This window comes from Trichosurus vulpecula, chromosome 7 (genome assembly GCF_011100635.1).
Source record: "Trichosurus vulpecula isolate mTriVul1 chromosome 7, mTriVul1.pri, whole genome shotgun sequence".
Classification (NCBI taxonomy): domain Eukaryota; kingdom Metazoa; phylum Chordata; class Mammalia; order Diprotodontia; family Phalangeridae; genus Trichosurus; species Trichosurus vulpecula.
In genome coordinates this window covers 64,910,992-64,931,258 of record NC_050579.1, presented here as the reverse complement: position 1 = coordinate 64,931,258, position 20,267 = coordinate 64,910,992, and positions in this window count along the sequence as shown.

Genomic DNA, 20,267 nt, shown 5'->3' with positions numbered 1-20,267 from the left:
ATTACTATGGACTGACAGAATCTCTGTGTGCTGATTTGTGTTATTTGCTCTGTTTATATAACTTTTGCTTGTAATTTCTGCCTGTATTTTCTCTGAAGTTCAGGGTGCTGACTTTTCCCCCTGAACTAAGTGAATCATATATGTATGTTTAATTAAAATTAGATTATAAACCCCCTAAATTGCTTTCCTTAGAAAAGCAGATCAAAGAACCTGTTCTAGCTGCCCTCCTGTGTGCTTTTGTTATTGGCCTTACACAGCCACAGTGGCAGCAAGCAGCAACATTGCAGTTACAGTTATGTATGAGGAACAGAAAGAAATCCACTTTCACTGGATTTTAAAGTATATGGAAGGAAGGAAAATGTAAGAAGACTGGAAAAGTTAGAATCGGCCATGCTGTAGAGAACTTTAAAAGCCAAGCAGAGGAGTTTACATTTAATTTTGGAGATAATAGGGGGCCATTAAAGTTTATTGAGTAGAGAAGTGACATCATCAGACATATGCCTTAAGAAGGTTATTTTAGCAGCTGAGTGGAGTATGGACTGGAATGTGGAGCAAATTAAGTCAGGGGTATCAACAAGCTGGGTATTGGCTGTCACTTGTGAAGTTTTGAATATCTCAACCAGAGAGCATTTGCTTCATTTTCCTCATCTGTAAAATGAGTTGGTGAGTGAAATAGCAAATCACTTAAGTATCTTTGCCAAGAAAACCTCAAATGGGGTCTTGAAGAGCTGTTCATGACTGCAACAGCTAAACAATACAGAAGGGGAAAAAAGATCCTCATAAAGGCTATCTCTGACTCTATTAATCCTTAAATATTTTCTTCATAATTATGTTCCACTAAAGTTATTTCTAAAAGCCACAAAGATTGTCCAAGTTCCTAAGGCAAAGCAGAAGTGGGAAAAGGTGGGGATCGCTTAACTTCCTTTAGGTCTATGTGTGCCATATTTGTGTTCTTTATTGTAAAAATTAAGACTGTTCTATAATTGATCCCCTGTGAGTTGAAGTATATGTTACTGGAGTTGCTACTCTGTGCCAGATACTGAAGATCCTAAATCCACCTGGAACAGAGAAGAATAAGATAGAAAATATGAGAAGTCCCTAAATTATATCCAGGGAATTTGTGTTAAAGAAGTCTTTGACAAAAGAGTTACCTCTGATAATGATCAAATGATACAGACTTTATCTTTGTTTGTTTGTTTGTTTTACTAGTGTTTCCCTTATAGTGTTTGATCATTCAACTGCCACTGCCCTCCAATCCCATCAGGCATACTGGGTCCTTCACTTTTTGGTAGTCTTCTCAAGTTGCTTCCCATTTCTAGCTTTTCTTCCCTAAAACATGGTCCACATTCTCAATGATATGACATAGGATTGAATAAGTTTACATCTGAAAAAAGGATAAAATTTTTGTAGCTCTTTTCTCTCTTTAATGCCCATTTTCAGAATGCTTTTGGACATTTAAAGTATTCTCGAACTCATAACCCCTCCCACCATACTAAGGTTCTCTTCAGGCATCTATGGGAATTTCTTTCTTTGAATACTGAAAAGAGTCTATTATATTTTCTAAGTCAATTTCTGGAAATCTCTGCCATTTATCTCTTCCTATGCCAGTAGTGCTGACATACTGTACTCCTCCATTATCTTGCATTTTGTGTTGTTGTTCTTGTTCAGAATGGCACTACCTCACTTCTCTCCCTTTGGATTTTAGTCGCAAGGCATTACAATTATTATTAAAATTATCCTAGTTTACTTCTCCGAAAGTAATAGAAAAGGGAGATGGAGGAATGGGAGCAAAGACTACTCTTAGTATCGGTGAATGATTCATATTTCTGCAACAGAGAGAAAATGAATGGGAAAAACCTTCATTTTCACTCTGTATTGTTCAGTTCTTTCAGTTGTGTCTGACTCTTCATGACCCCATTTGGGGTTTTCTTGGCAAAGATCCTGAAGTGTTTTGCCATTTTCTTCTGCAGACATTTTCTCTGTAGTCTGTAATTATCCTCTTCACCCAGAGACTGAAGGGCAAAAGAATCCTTAGGCCTTTTTAATCTAAATTGATTTCTGGTCTCCCTCTTTCCCCACAAAATGCCAACATTCAGCTTAATAATCTCATAATTCCCAAAGTCATAATCATCAAGAAATATCAATAATAGAATTTTGACAATTTACACAAAAGGCACTTTTGATAAAACACATGCTTACTCTCAAGGCACTTACCATCTAATAAAGAAGGAAAGAGATTAAAATAATTAAAAAGTAAAGTTTTATACAATGAGTGCATAAGAAAAGTACAAATGAAATAATATTAGAGTTCAGAGAATAGAGAACACCCTTTTGCCTGGAGGCAAGTGGGTTAGTAAAATATTGAGAAAATTACATTTTGGAAGTGGAGTCAAGATAGCAGAGTAAAGGGAGTCACCTCAGCTTTCCCTCCAAACCCTACAAATACCTTTAAAAATGACTCTAAAAACTTTTTTTTTGAACATCTGATTTTAAAACTTTGAGTTCCAAATTCTCTCCCCTCTTCCCTTCCCACCCACCCTCCCTAAGAAGCAATTCAACCTAGGCCACACATGTATCATTATGTATAACCCTTCCACAATACTCATGTTGTGAAAGACTAACTATATTTTGCTCCTTCCCAACCCCTCCCCCTTTATTGAGTTTTCTCCCTTGACCCTGTCCCCTTTTGAAAGTGTTTGTTTTTGATTACCTCCACTCCCATCTGCCCCCCTCCATCATCCCCCCCCTTTTTTTATCTTCTTCCCTCTTCTTTCCTGTGGGGTAAGATACCCAATTGGGTATGTATGGTATTGTGGAAGGGTTATACATAATGTGGCCTGTGTTGAATTGCTTGACTTCTTAGGGAGGGTGGGTGGGAAGGGAAGAGGGAAGAGAATTTGGAACTCAAAGTTTTAAAATCAGATGTTCAAAAAAAAAGTTTTTGCATGCAACTAAAAAATAAGATACACAGGCAATGGGGCGTAGAAATTTATCTTGCCCTACAAGAAAGGAAGGGAAGAGGGGATGAGAGGGGAGGGGGGTGATAGAGGGGAGGGCTGACTGGGGAACAGGGCAACCAGAATATAAGCCATCTTGGAGTGGGGGAGGAGGGTAGAAATGGGAAGAAAATTTGTAATTCAAACTGTTGTGAAAATCAATGCTGAAAACCAAATATGTTAAATAAATAAATTTAAATTTAAAAAAAAAATGACTCTAAACAAATTCTAGAGCAGCAAAACCCATGAAAAATGGAGTGTAACAAATTTTTAGCCCAAGACAACTTGAAAGGTTGGCAGGAAAGGTCTGTCATTCCTGGACCATACAGGAGCAAAATCCAGAATAGGCAGCATCAGCATAGCCCCATTCTGGCAAATGAAGAACAGGTCTTAAGAGCAACCAAATCAGCACTAGAAGGGCAGTTACTCCTTCCAGAGCTAGCAAACGACAGATGGTAAGAGGGGCAAACAATTGGTCAGAAGGAGATTGTAGGGGTCTTTTTGCTAGCACTGAAACAGGACTCTGTTGCTTTGCCAATACTTTGATCCATGTCACAGTCCTGGGTGGCAGTCCCAGGATGAGGAGGAGAACTAGCAAAGTAGAGCTTGATGCCACAGTGGAGGGAGGACCCTCCTCACAATTCCAGGGCAGAAAAGAGTCTTCATGGTTGTTCACAGACTAGAGCACAGGTGAGGAGATTAGTAAACACCTCTCCTTAGATCGTACCAAATTGGAAGAACTGAAAACTTACAGGTCCTTAGAAGTATTTCTGAAAAGAGCTGCACAAAACCCCTGAAGCTGGGGACAGTGTATCCTTCATGCTGGAAGCAAAGCCATACTTTAACAAACAGTCAAAAGTCAAGTCACAGGTTGGGAAAAGGCACGAACAGCAGGTGGAAAAAAAAAAAAAAACTCTGTCTTTAGAAGGTTATGGTGACAAAGAAGATCAAAACACATACTCAGACGAAGCCAACAAAGTCAAAGTTCCTACATCCAAAGCTTCCAAGAAAATTAGGAATTGGTCTCAGGCCATGGAAGAGCTCACAAGGGATTTTGAAAATCAAGTAAGAGAGGCAGAGGAAAAATTGAGAAGAGAAATGAGAGTGATGGAAGAAAATCATGAAAAACAAGTCAACAGCTTGGTAAAGGAGACAAAAATATTGAAGAAAATAATACCTTAAAAACAGACTCGAGGGGTGGAGCCAAGATGGCAGCTGGAAAGCAGTAAGCTCCCCCTGGGTCCCTCCAAAAACCTAAAAAAATGGATCTGAACCAATTCTAGAACTGCAGAAACCAAAAAACAGCAGAGGGAAGCAGGGCTCCAGTCCAGGACAGCCTGGAGGGTCTCTGGGTGAGGTCTATCCCACATGGAGCTGGGGGCTGGGAGCTGGGGGCTGGGAGCTGGGAGCTGGGAGCTGGGAGCTGGGAGCGGAGCACAGCAGAGTCCAGAGTGAGCTGCTCAGACCAACCAGACCAGGAGCAGGGCAGCGCGGGCCCTAGCGCCCTGAATCAGTGAGCTGCAGCAGTTACCAGACTTGTCAACCCACAAACACCAAAGACAGCGGAGAAGGTTAGTGGGAAAAGCTGCCAGAGTGCAAGGAGTTCACAGTTTGGCCACTGCCCTGGGGCAGCGGAGGTGGGGCAGCTACAGCTGCTGTTGCTTCTGGCCCCAGGCCCACCTAGTGGGAGGGATTAAGTGGCAGATCAGAGCAGGAGTGCACAGCCTGCTGAAGATCTAAGCCCAGTCCGGGTTGGGGATTCTTGGGGAAGGAGGAGTTCTGGTGTGGCAGAGCTGGCACATCCCCCCCAAGCATAGAACATAGAACTCTTTAGTCTACAAGCAGTCATACCCTGCTGAAAAACTCAGGGGTCAAGTTAGCTGGTAGAGAATACGGCCAGACAGTGAAAACACACCCAGATTCAGTTTCAGACTTTGCATTCTCTCTTTGGTGACAAAGAAGAACAAAACACACAGCCTAAATAAATCAACAAAGCACAAGGGCCTGCACCAAAAGCCTCCAAGAAAAACTTGAACTGGTCCCAGGCCATGGAAGTGCTCAAAAAGGATTTAGAAAAGCAAGTTAGAGAAGTAGAGGAAAAATTGGGAAGAGAAATGAGAAGGATGCGAGAAAACGATGAAAAACAAGTCAATGACTTGCTAAAGGAAACCCAAAAAAATACTGAAAAATACACTGAAGAAAACAACACCTTAAAAAATAGACTAACTGAAATGGCAAAAGAGCTCCAAAAAGCCAATGAGGAGAAGAATGCCTTGAAAGGCAGAATTAGCCAAATGGAAAAGGAGGTCCAAAAGACCACTGAAGAAAATACTACTTTAAAAATTAGATTGGAGCAAGTGGAAGCTAGTGACTTTATGAGAAATCAAGATATTATAAAACAGAACCAAAGGAATGAAAAAATGGAAGACTGTGAAATATCTCATTGGAAAAACCACTGACCTGGAAAATAGATCCAGGAGAGATAATTTTAAATTTATTGGACTACCTGAAAGCCATGATCAAAAAAAGAGCCTAGATACCATCTTTCAAGAAATTATCAAGGAGAACTGCTCTGATATTCTAGAGCCACAGGGCAAAATAGAAATTGAAAGAATCCATCGATCGCCTCCTCAAATAGATCCCAAAAAGAAATCTCCTAGGAATATTGTTGCCAAATTCCAGAGCTCCCAGATCAAGGAGAAAATACTGCGAGCAGCCAGAAAGAAACAATTTGAGTATTGTGGAAACACAATCAGAATAATCAAAGATCTGGCAGCTTCTACATTAAGAGATCGAAGGGCATGGAATGCGATATTCCGGAGGTCAATGGAGCTAGGATTAAAACCTAGAATCACCTACCCAGCAAAACTGAGCATCGTGCTCTAAGGCAAAATATGGATTTTCAATAAAATAGAGGACTTTCAAGCTTTCTCAGTGAAAAGACCAGAGCTGAATAGAACATTTGACTTTCAAACACAGGAATCAAGAGAAGCATGAAAACGTAAACAAGAAAGAGAAATCATAAGGGACTTACTAAAGTTGAACTGTTTTGTTTACCTTCCTACATAGAAAGATGATGTATATGATTCATGAGACCTCAATATCATAGTACCTGAAAGGAATATGCATATATATATATATATATATATATATATATATATATATGTTTATGTGCATATATATATGTGAATGTGCATGTATGTATATATGTATGTGTGTGTATATATGTATATATACATATATATATATATATATATATATATATATATATATATATATAGAGAGAGAGAGAGAGAGAGAGAGAGAGAGAGAGAGAGAGAGAGGACACAGGGTGAGTTGAAGATGAAGGGAAGATATCTAAAAGAAATAAAATCGAATTAAGGGATGAGAGAGGAATATATTGAGAGAGGGAGATAGGGAGAGATAGAATGGGGTGGATTATCTCGCATAAAAGTGGCAAGAGGAAGCAGTTCTGTGGGAGGAGGGGAGAAGGTAGGTGAGTGGGGAATGAGTGAATCTTGCTTTCATCAGATTTGGCCTGAGGAGGGAATACCAGACATCCTCAGTTGGGTATCTAACCTGACAGGAAAGAAGAGGGAAGAAGATAAAAAAGGGGGGTATGATGGAGGGGAGGGCAGATGGGGGTGGAGGTAATCAAAAACAAACACTTTGGAAAGGGGGCAGGATCAAGGGAGAAAATTCCATAAAGGGGGTTGGGTTGGGAAGGAGCAAAATATAGTTAGTCTTTCACAACATGAGTATTGTGGAAGGGTTATACGTAATGATACACATGTGGCCTATGTTGAATTGCTTGACTTCTTAGGGAGGGTGGGTGGGAAGAGAAGAGGGGAGAGAATTTGGAACTCAAAGTTTTAAAAACAGGTGTTCAAAACCAAAAAAAAAATTTTTTTTGCATGCAACTAGAAAATAAGATACACAGGCAATGGGGCGTAGAAATTTATCTTGCCCTACAAGAAAAGAAGGGAAAAGGGGATGGGAGTGGAGTGGGGTGACAGAGGGGAAGGCTGGCTGGGGAACAGGGCAACCAGAATATATGTCATCTTGGAGTGGGGGGAGGTTAGAAATGGGGAGAAAATTTGTAATTCAAACTCTTGTGAAAAACAATGCTGAAAACTAAATATATTAAATAAATAAATTAAAAAAAAACAGACTTGAACAAATGGTAAAAGAGAACCAAAAAGTCAATGGGGAGAAAAATGCCTCAAAAAGCAGAACTGGCCAAATGGAAAGGAGGTCCAAGGTCTCACTGAAGAAAATAATTCCTTAAAAATAAGAATCAAGCAGGTGGAAGCTAATGACTTTATGCGAAACCAATAAACAATAAAAGAAAAGTAAAAGAACAAAAAAAAGAGGAAAAAAGAGTGAATTCACTTCTAATAAAGAGGAAATAAAACAGTAATTAGGAATTATTTTGTCCAATTGTATGCCCATAAACCCTTAGGGATAGGGATGAATATCTACAAAAATATAAATTGCCCAGGTTAACAGAAGAAGAAGTAAAATACATTAATAACCCCATCTCAGAAAAAGAAATTGAGCAAGCCATCAATGAACTCCCTATGAAAAAATCCCCAGGGCTAGATGGTTTTACATGTGAATTTTATCAAACTTTTAAGGAACAATTAATTCCTATACTTTTATCAAATTTTTAAGAAACAATTAATTCCTATACTTTATAGAGTCCTACCAAATTCTTTTTATGATGCAAATATGGTACTAATACCCAAACCAGGGATAGTCAAAACACAGTAAGAAAATTATAGTCCAATTTCCCTAAAGAATATTGATGCAAAAATTTTAAACAAAATATTAGCAAAAAGATTGCAGCAACTTATCATGACAATAATACACTATGGTCAGGTAGGATTTATTCCAGAAATGCAAGGCTGGTTCAATATTAGGAAAACTATCAGCATAATGGATCATATCAACAACAAATATAGAAGAAACCATATGATCATTTCAATAGATGCAGAAAAAGCCTTTGACACAATATAACACCCATTCCTATTCAAAACACTAGAAAGCATAGGAATAAATGGAGTCTTCCTTAAAATTATAAATAGCATCTACCTAAAACCATCAGCAAGCATTACTTGTAATGGGGATAAGCTAGGTGTATTCCCAATAGGAACAGGTGTGAAATAAGGATGTTTCACCCCTACTATTCAATTTGGTACTAGAAATCTTAGCTGTAGCAATACGAGAAGAAAAAGAAATTGAAGAAATTTGAATAGGCAAAGAAGAAACTAAATTATCACTTTTTGCAGATGATATTATGATGTAATTATAGAATCCTAGAGAATCAAGTTAAAAAACTACTTAAAATAATAAACAACTTTAGCAAATCTGTGGGTTATAAAATAAACCCGCATAAATCCTTGGCATTCCTATACATTACTAACAAAGCCCAACAGCAAGAGATAGAAAGAGGAATTCCATTCAAAGTTATTGTAGACACTATAAAATATTTGGGAGTCTGTCTGTCAAGACAAAACCCAGGCTTATATGAACATAATTATGAAATGCATTTCACACAAATAAAGTCAGATCTAAATAAATGGAAAAATATCAGTTGCTCATGGTTAGGCTGAGCTAATATAATAAAAATGACAATTTTACCTAAATTAATTTATTTATTCAGTGCCATGCCAATAGAACTACCAAAAATTATTTTACAGAGCTGGGTAAAATAATAACAAAATTCATCTGGAAGAACAAGATGTCTAGACTATCTAGGAAATTAATGAAAAGAAATGCTAGGGAAGGTGGCCTAGCCATACCAGTTGTTAAACTATACTATAAATCAGCAGTCATTAAAACTACCTGGTACTGGCTAAGAAACAGAGCTGTGGACCAGTGGAATAGGATATGTACACCAGAGACAGTAGTCAATGACTATAGTAATCTACTCTTTCTACTTAGCCCAGCTTCTGGGCTAAGAATTCACTATTTCACAAACACTGCTGGGAAAATAAGGAAACAGTAGGGCAGAAACTGGGCATAGACCAATACCTTACATGATATACCAAAATAAAGTCAAAATGGGTACATGATTTAGGAATAAAGGCTGATAGTATAAGCACTTTGGAAAAGCAGGGAATGTTGTACCTATCAGATTTACGGAAAAGTAAAGTATTCATGAAAAAACAAGAGATAGAAAGCATTACAGAATGCAAAATGTATAATTTTGATTATGTTAAATTGAAATGTTTTTGTATAAAAAAAACAATGCAACAAAGATTAGGAGAAAAAATCTTTACAACCAGTGCCTCTGATAAAGCCCTCATGTCTAAAATATATAGGGAACTGAGTCAAATTTATAGGAATACAAGTCATTCCTCAAATGAGAAATGGTCAAAGGATATGAACAGACTGTTTTCTGAGGAAGAAATTAAAAATATCTATAGGCATATTAAAAAATGCTTGAAATCACTACTGATTGGAGAAATGCAAATCAAAACAACTTTTAGGTACCATGTTTCTCCTGTGAGACTGGTTAAAATGACAAAACAGGAAAATGGAGAGGGTATGGGAAAATTGGAACACTGTTAGATGGCTGGTGGAGATGTGAACTGATCCAGCCATTCTGGAGAGCAATTTGGAACTATGCCAAAAGGGCTTAAAATGTTCATGCCCTTTGACCCAGCAATACCACATTCTCGGGTGCTGTCTGAAAGAGATCACACAAGTGGGAAAAGGACCCATATGTAAAAAAATATTTATAGCAGTTTTTTTTGCAGTAGCAGAGAACTGGAAATCAAGGGGATGCCCATCAGTTGGGCAATGGCTGAAGAAATTGTGGTATATGAAGCTAATGGAATACTACTGTGGTGTAAGAAATGGGGATGATATGGACTTCATAATAGCATGGAAAAACCTACACGATATAATGCTGAGTGAATGGAGCAGAACCAGGGGAACATTATACACAACCACAGATGTATGGATTCTGTGATGAATAACCCTGATAGACTTCGCTCTTCTGAGCAATACAAGGTGCAAAGACAACTCCAAAGGACTCATGATGGAGAAGCTATCTACATCCAGAGAAAGAACTATGAAGTATGAATGCAGATTGAGGCACAATGTTTGCTCTCCTTTTTTTCCTATGGTTTTTTTTTTTTGGTTTCGTTTCTTCTTCCTCCTGATTCATTCCATTGGTCATAATTGTTCTTTACAACTTCACTATTGTGTAAATAAGTTCAATGCAAAGTTATATGTAGAAGATATATCGCATTCCATGCCGTCTTGGGGAAGTAGTGGGGGGAAGGAGGGGAAGAAAATCTGAAACTTGAAATTATATGGAACTGAGCATTGTAAACTAAAAATAAAAAAATATTAATTATAAAGAAAGTAAAAGGGCCACGTCTCCTATTGCATCCTGGGTCATCTCCAGTCATCAAGGGGAGGGGGGAATAGGAGGGAAGGGGAGGGAAGGAAAAAATAAAATAAAAAAGGTTGTATTGCCCAACTAGCCAGTTCCAGCTACGTCCCTTGTGGGGCAGCAAATCTTTCTGTTCACAGAGTTGGTTGTTTGTCTTTTGATCTTAAAGAAGACCATAGCATCAGGAAGGTGAAGTCATGACATGGAAGTGAATTGGATTTAAGTGATGGAAGGCTGTGCAAAGTCCACAGCCTAAATACTGGTTGAATTACATTGAATTGAATTAAACTCACTCTTCCTTAAATAAAAAAAAAATTCTGAGGTACTACCTCATACATATTAGATTGGCTAATGGGAATGAAAATTAAAACATTTCTGAGGTGCTACCTCCTATGTCTTAGATTGCCTAATGGGACAGAAAAGGTAAATGACAAATGTTGGAAGGAATGTGAGAAAAATGAGACTTTAATGCATTGTTGGTGGAGTCATGAATTGATTCAAACATTCTGTAGGGCAATGTGGATCTATACACAAAGGCCTATAAAATCATGCATCCCTTTGATTCAGTAATACTACTACTAGGTCTGTATCCCAAAAGAGATTTTTTTAAAAAAGGAAAAGGACCTATATGTATAACAATATTTATAGCACCTTATTTCTGAGGGCAAAAAATTAGAAATTGACGGGATGCCCATCAGTTAAGGAATGGTTAAAGAATTTGTGGCATGTGATTATGATGGAATATTATTATAAGAAATGATGGGCAGGATGCTGTCAGAAAAACCTGGAAATACTTGCATGTGCTGATGCAACATGTAATGCACTAAGTACAAAGTAAAACTAATGTTGCTATTCCCAGCAACACAACAATCCCAGACAACTCTGAAGGACTTGGTATATAAAATGCCATGCATCCCCACTGAAAGAACTGATTGTGTCTGAATACAGATTGAAGAATACTTTTTCATTTTATTTTTGGAAGGATTTTTTGTCTATGTTTTCTTTCACAACATGACTATTATGGATATGTTTTGCATGACTACACATGTATAACCTATATCAAATTGCTTGTCTTCTCAATGAGGGGGAGGTAGGTAGGGAGAAAGGGAGAGAATCTGTAGCTCAAAGTTTTATAAATGAATGTTAAAGATGTTTTTATTGTAACTGGGAGAAAATAAATTAATTAATTAAAAGAAAGTGATATTTTACCTGGGATTTCAAACATAGATATGATATCAGTTCAAGGCAAAAGGAGTAAATGCATTGCAGAGGTGAGAGAAGCATGGATGGACCATACAAAATTATTTTTAAAGTCTATATTCCAACCTAAAATCTGCTACTAACTAGTTGTGCTAATTTTGGCAAGTTATAACTTATTTAGGCATCATTTTCCATAACTAGAATTCATTGATTCTAGAAATGGCAAGTTGCTCAATCTGCTTGCATTGAAATATATATGAAAGAGAGAAAGATGGTGTTAATTCATTAAAGTAAGGTGGATCCAGATCCAGATTGTGGAGGATATTAAATTAAATGTTTAAACATTTTCTATTAAGCAAAAGATAAATGTTTCTGAATATTGGAATTATGTCATTAGAACTATACATTTAGGAAATTAAGATAGTAGTGTTTTGTGGGCTAAGCTGAAGCTGAGAGAGAGAGAGAGAGAGAGAGAGAGAGAGAGAGAGAGAGAGAGAGAGAGTTAGTTGTTGAAGGAAGACTGATTAGGAGTCCACTGTGATAACCAAATAAGTGGCTTAAATAAGACAATTGAGTAAAAGGAAAAAGAAAATCTGCGTCTAAGGAACAATAGAATGCCCTGTCTGGGACAGTGATGGGTTCACTCACTACATCTAAAGATATACAGGTGAAAGATGGATAATCACTTGAGAATGATCAGTGACAGATTCCTGTTCAAAGATGCGTTGGACTAAATGACCTTAAATATCTTTTGCCCCTCTAATATTCTATGAATCTTTGATAATGTGGTAGCCATTGGAATTGAAAAGAAGAAATGGTTTTGATAGATACCAAGTTTTGTGACTAATTTGGTATGGAGAGTGTGGAGGGAAATAAAGAAATCAAGGATTACATTGAGGTTACCAACATGAGTGACTGCAAAAAAAAAAATGTATTGCCATCAGTAGAAGTAGTCAAATCAGCAATAGTAGCATGTTTTGTAGGAAATATGATAGGTTTTGGTTAGTCAATTTAAGTTTGAGGTAATAAGCTATGAAAGTGGACGTGTCCATCAGTCAGTTTGAAATCTAAATTTGTTTGTTTGTTTTCTTCTCCAGGCCAAATATCCTCATATTCATCAAATGATCCTTGTGATATAATCTCAGAGGTGGGTGCTCAAAATCTTGGTCATTTTCCCTTGAATTTCCATAGCTTATCAAAGTCCTTCCTAAAATGTTGAAAATGGAAGAAAACACACTACTCCCTATGTAGTCTGATCAGGGAAGAATATAGGGATATCACTTCCCTTGTCTTAGATACTTTACTCCTCTGAAAACATAAAAATATATGAGCCTTCTCAGCTCACAAATCATTTTCCTGCTTTATTTTGAGCTTGTAGTTACTAAAACCCTGAGAAATTTTTCAAATGATCATCATCTTATACTTATGAAGGTTTTTTTGGTAACCTACTTCACGGTCATCCTTATTCAAATGTCATCTTATGAGATTCAGCTTCACATTTTGTTCCCTAAGATCTTTTTTTGGGGGGGTTGGGATTTTAACTCATCTATTCTTTGTAATACCTATGTCTCCTCACTTGTAGTTCCTGTTAATTTGATGAGATGGTTATATTTATTTTCATAAAAGCAAACTGCACTGATTTTAAAAAAAACAGAATATGTATACATACAATGCCTTTGCCTTTACTAATATCTTTGATTATCATATCCATAACATTCTCCTAATCTATCATTCTACTCGCCTTGCCTGCCAACACCATAATAAGTTCTTTATTTATTTTAAGATTAATTTATTTATTTTTAATTTTTAACATTTAATTTCCACAAGATTTTGAGTTCATAAAAATTCAATAATTTTATTTAGGCATAATTAAGTCTTGCTGGTTCTTGGTGAGAAGTTACAAATAATAAGCACTTAGCAATATTTAAGGAATAATGGGAAGTCAACTATAGGGAAAATGGGTTAGGGAGAAAGACTGCACAGAATAAGACTGTAGTCTATTGTTCTAAAGGAGTGCCCATATCGACTAGATCATGGCTAATAATAGCTCATATTCATACAGCACATTTAAGGTTTGTCAAGTGTTTTATATATCTGAATCCCATAACAATCCTGTGTGATAGGTGCCATTTATATTACTCTTTTACAGTTAGGACAGTATAACTTGTAAAGGTTAAATGATTTATTATGAGCTACATAGGGGAAATGGCTAACAAATTTTTTATGGTAGCTCTGTGAATAGTTACAAAAAAGTAGTGGCAAAATATGTTATGGAAGTAGAAATAGCAAGATTTGGTATCCAATTAATTATGTGAGGTAAGAAAGAATGAGGAATTGAGAACAACTCCAGCAATCTAGGAGATTGAAGGAATAGTGATGCTATCTCTAGAAATTGGGACTTTCAGTAAAAAGGTGAGATTGGGGAGAAAGAGAATCAGTTCTGTATTGGACATGCTAATTTGAGATGTATATAGGACTTGTAGGGGTGGCTAGGTGGAGCAGTTGATAGAGAGTGGGGACTGGAGTTAGGCAGACTTTTTCTGAGTTCAGATCTGGCCTGGAACCTTTACTAGTAGTTGTGTGACCCTGAGCAAGTCACTTTACTTTGTCTCAGCTTCCTCATATGTAAAATGAACTGGAGAAGAAAATGGATCTTTGCCAAGTAAACTTCAAATGGGATCAAGAAGAGTTTGACATGACTGAAAAATGACTGAAGAACAAGATTTGTAGATTGAAATATAAAAAAGCAAGCTGACGATGTAAGAGTAGAGCTTAGCCAAGCTTCCCTACCTTGTACTTGCAAGTTGATTTTTTTTGCATCCAAGTGTGAAACTTTGTATTGATCCCTCCTGAATTTCATCTTATTAAATTCAACCCATTGCTCTAGCCTATCTACATCTTTTTGGATTTTGACTGTATTGTTCAGTGTGTTAGTTGCCATTCTAGTTTTGTTTCATCTGCAAATATAATGGGCATATCATCTATTCCTTCATCTAAGCCATTGCTAAACATATGAAAGAGAAGAGAGCCAAACACAAGTTCCTGAGGCATTCCATGGGAGACATTCTGCCATCTTGATATTGAGCCACTAGCAAGTCCTCTCTGATTCTGGCCATCCAGCCAGTTCTGAAATGCATCAAATAATTCCGTTATCATTGAGTGCAATATTTATATTTTACCCACAAGAATGGTATGAGGTACTTTATTAAAAATACTTTGCTAAAATCTGAATAAACTACATCCTGGGATTTCTTTTCTACTCTCATTCTGACAAAAAAGAGAAATGAATTTATTATGGAATAACCTTCTCTTAAAGAAACTACTCTGAATCTCAACTTTAAAGTACAAAAAAGAAACAAAAAACCTCTAGATTTTAGCTATAACAAGTGAGTTATTAAAGATGTAGGTAATTTTCATTATGTTTAGCATGAACCAGATAATGAACTAATTTGAAATTACCAAAACATAGAAGGAAAAAAGCATTTGCAATAAGGTACTATGATAGTGGTGGCTGATTTTGACAGAAAATATGGCATTCTATATTCTGCAACATCTAAATGATGGGATTTTATGCTCATTGCATCAAATATCAAAACTAAACTTTGAAATTTAAAATAAAAGACCATATTATACAATTAAATTAAAATTAAAATCCATTTTGAGACATTAGGGTTTCCCTGGGCACACGTGGTATGCCATAATCAAGTGAGATGTCTGTGACATTCTTAGCACCATTCCTGGCATGTAGTAGATGACAAATAAATACATATTTCCATTCCTTTGTCCTATTCACCAGTTTTTGTACCTCTCAAGGTATCAAAGAAAAAGCTATTTGGATACTTAAAGGTTAAGTTGTAGAGGGGATTATGTTTCAGGTGTGGATTAGACTGAATTGCCTCTGAGATTCCTTGTAGCTCTTAGATGCTGTATTTCCAAACTATTTAAATTCCATGTAATCTTCTTATCCCTCTACACCTTCTTTAATATTCCTGCCTAGAAGGACTCCACTGTACATGTGTAATTGCAGGAGGAAGCATGAATATGTAATTCAAACGTTACACAGATCAACTGATATGTGGACAGAGGCATGGTAGAGCACCTACTGTCAAAAAGAATCAGTGTGGTCTGAAACAGAATACCTGGGCACAAGTTCTTGCTTTGCTAAATACCAATTCTATGAACTTAGACAATTAATTTTTCTTTCTGTCTCTAGGACTCAATTTCCTCATCTGTAAAATGAAGGAGTTGAACTAAGTTTTTTAGGTTCTTTCCATTTTATATCCTTAGAACTCCCCAGAGGCTCGATTTCTTCTTCTGTATAGTGGGGATGAATTTTGTACTTTCAGCCTCTATGTTCATTGTGAGGAAAGTGATTTGTAAACAGGCTAGTTGTAACCAGTTAGGTGGTTCAGCATATAGAGCACTTATCAGGGAGGTAGGAAACTACCTGAGCAAGTTACTTAACTTCTGTCTGCCTCGTTTTTCTCAACTTTGAAATGGCAATAACAGTACCATCAGACTCAATGGATTGTTGTGAAGATCGATGATACTATTTGGTAAACATTAGCATAGTACTTGGCACTTAGTAGGTACTTTACAAATACTTGTTCCACTCCCCCACTCCCACCCTCACCCACAAAAGTTCCATATAAATGTGAACTATTGTTATATTTCACTTAATAGAATTGAATGAAGTCAGTTGAGCATTTATGCTTTGTAATATTTACCTGGATGTGAAAAGATTATCAATAAATAAAAGTCTATGTTAATGTGGTCTTTGCTAAAACTCAATTTTACACAGATTCTTAAAACTAGGAGAATCCTTCTTTTAAAAAAATCATGGATATGACTAGGCTTGGGCATCACATAAGTAGAGGCACAGGTGCATAGTTTCTAAGGAAGGCTTCCCTCTCCCACATATGAAATTGGGAAAACATAGAGACCTTGATCACCACCAATTAGTATAATGAGATTCACATGCCATTAGTCCTTGAAATTTGCATCATTTTATTGTTAAAAGAAAATTTTCATCTAGAGAAAATTAACGTTCATTAACTTTTAAACTTCAAACAGAGACTTTTAAAGCTACCTATATTCCAGAGAATTGTGAAAAATATGAATACATTTTTTCAGGAATTTATATGTTGTTTATCTCTAGAAGGAGGGTAGAATGTTTGGGAGTTCCTGGTTGGTAAAATACAAAAATAAATGAAGATGAAAATGGTGTCTGTCAAAATTGTCAATACTGACCTATCAACCAAATATCATTTAAAATTATTCCAATATTCTACTTAATCTATGTTCTCCTTCATGTGGGTCCTTCTTCCAACGATACATGTCATGAATTATTCATGACTACCATCCTACACAAATCATATATATGTTTTCCCATAAATTTGCAAAAGGAGACTTGACACATTCTTTTAACCTTGCTTGCTTTTCTTCTACTTCACCAGGAGTAAGTAGTCCATTGACTATCCCATGCTATCACTATGTGATTATTGCAACTATCTTTTATTTCGCTGCTATGTTTTTGATGAATATTTTTATAATCTTTCTTCACAATTTTTCATTTGTTATCTTTGACTCTTAATATCATTCACCATGCAACTTTTTATTTACTTTTGGATTATTTCTTCAAGATACTCAGGTTAGCATTAATATACGTATAGGAGTATATATGGATATGCCTACAAATACACAAATGTGTACATACCTATATGAGTGTATATGTATATTATGTAAATACATCCATAGAAAAACATGGTCTAGGCACTGAAAATGGACAATGAGTTCACAGCAGAATAAAATAAGAGAAGGACAATGGTCTGTATTTTAGACATTGCAAATTAGTCTAACATTATTCCTGAAATAAAAGACCATTTTTTAAAATTCTAAAATTCATTTGGTGTTACCAACATGGCAGCAAGTTGTGGACATATGTCATATAGAATATATCGTTCTAAAGAATTGAAACTGAGGTTCACTTAGCTGGATGCTAGGTGTAAATGTACAGAATCAAGACAATTTCTGTCCTCAAGGAATTTACATTTTACTAAGAGGATATATGTTCCAGATAAATGAATTCAGGGTATATAAAAATAAATAAATAAAGATGGAAAAATTGATGGGGTTGGGAATGAATACAAGCAATCTGGAGCAACTGCAAATAACTTCTTGAACAGGCTGATGCTTGAGTTAAAATTGAAGAGAGTTAGAGGTTCCAAGAGGCAGAGGGAAGAGGAGCAAACATTAGATATATAAAATATAGCATTGCAAAGGCACGGAAAGTATATATGTATATTACATACGGAATTTAATTGTGTATGTGTTTATGTATATATCCAGATCTATAAGTTCAAGTGTTGAGAGATGCCCAGTACATAAATCCCTTCTAGCTTTGGCAGGCTGTCTTCACTTATAGTCTTAGAAAGCTGTGAAAGATTCTGAGAGGTTACATGATTTTCATCAACTAAAGTCATGATTTGGACCCAGGTCTTCTCAACTTCAAATCTATGTCCTATACATGCTTCTATATTGGCTTTCTCTCATTGCATATGAACTTATATTTGGTTTTGAGATGCCTGGACCTTTCTTCTAGTATTGAAAAACCGCTTTAATCACTTCATTATTTACTCCAAAGCTATTCTGTGGAATCATTTCACTATAAATTAGATTTGAACTTCACCAACAGCATAATCATAACATGTGTAATATTTACATTAAGGTGTGACCCTCTTTGAGAAAACACAATATTTTCAAATCTGTGTGTGTGAAATGATAAATTATGTGTGAACATTTGCATTAGAGAAAAGATTTTTTTTTTAAATTTATTTAACATATTTAGTTTTCAGCATTGATTTTCACAAGAGTGTGGATTACAAATTTTCTCCCCATCTCCACCCTCCCCCCCACTCCAAGATGGCATATACTCTGGTTGCCCTGTTCCCCAGTCAGCGCCCCCCTCTGTCACCCCACTCCCCTCCCATCCCCTTTTCCCTTCCTTTCTTGTAGGGCAAGACAAATCTCCACGCCTCATTGCCTGTGCATCTTACTCTCTTGTTGCATGCAAAAACATTTTTGTTTGTTTTTGAACATCTGTTTTAAAACTTTGAGTTCCAAATTCTCTCCCCTCTTCCCTTCCCACCCACCCTCCCTAAGAAGTCAAGCAATTCAACATAGGCCACATGTGTATCATTATGTATAACCCTTCCACAATACTCATGTTGTGAAAGACTAACTATATTTTGCTCCTTCCCAACCCATCCCCCTTTACTGAATTTTCTCCCTTGACCCTGTCCCCTTTCTTTTTTCTTTACCAAAGGATTTGCTAAGGTTCCTTTAAATAGCCAGCATCAAACTGTCTTAAATTTGAAAAAAAAAACCAGAACTAAAAAACATTTAATTGAACCCAAGTCTTTAGAATCTAAAATACTGTGTGACATAGGGGCAAATCTGTGTTTCTTTAAGAACCTGTTAAATGTTATACATCTATATTGTGTTAATTATATCATATTATATTACCTTATATATAATATATATTACATTATGTTACAATATATCACTTTATATCATTATATTATATACAATAGAATATATTATGTTGTATTTTATTGTATCATATCCTATCATATTGCATCATATAGTATTATCCATTACATTACATTATATTGATATTTTTATATATTATATATAATATTCATTCTGTATTATTATATACACCAAAATTTTCAAATCGCTTCCTCAGATACCTTTTATTCTTCAATTAATTCAATTCAAAAGACTTTTAATTGCTTTTTAATGACAGCTAAGACTTGTGTAGCATTTTAAGATCCACAAAGTGTTTTTTTTTAATTTCACCCCATTTTATGCTCACAACTTGGCTGGGAAATAGATGATATTAGAATCCCAATTTTACAAATAAGGAAACTGGCCAACAGAGGTTAAATGAATCAGTCAGGGTCACACAGCTAGTAAATGTGTGAGGTGGAAATTGACCTCAGGTGTTCCTGACTTCAAGTCCCTGAGTATTTCCACTTTGCCACCTATCTACCTTATGTTTCCTTTGTAAAGCAAAGGGCTAAAGCAATGGGAGAAATAGAAATATTAATGACATATAGTTCCTAGCCTCAGGGAGCTTTTAATATCATTGGAAAGTTTACATATAGGTATATAGTGATAGCATGTTGGATAAAGATATTATGTCTGGGAGAGATGAGTTATGCAAGACTTCATTAAAAGGTCGAATCTGAGGTGAACTCTGATGTGCAGCTATAAAGAGGAGGAAACAGGATTTTTAATTAAAAATTTAATTAAAATTTGGTTATCTTTTGTTTTTATGTTCCCATATATTCCCCAAATACATCCCACCTTTCTTACGTGTTTGTCTATACACACATATATAATGTGTATACATTTGTATATTTGTATATGTATTTATATATGTGTATATATAATGTATTTAATAAATCTAAACAACAAATTTTTAAAAATCTGACAATAAATATCAAGGAATCTATACTCATGACTTCCATTTCTGGAAAGAAGTAGGGGAAGTTTTTTCTTATGTATCTTCTTTAGAATGAAGCTTGGTCCTTTTTTGCTGTGAAATTGTACCATGTGTTTTAAATTATTTTTTCATTGTTCTTTCCATTTCTCTTATT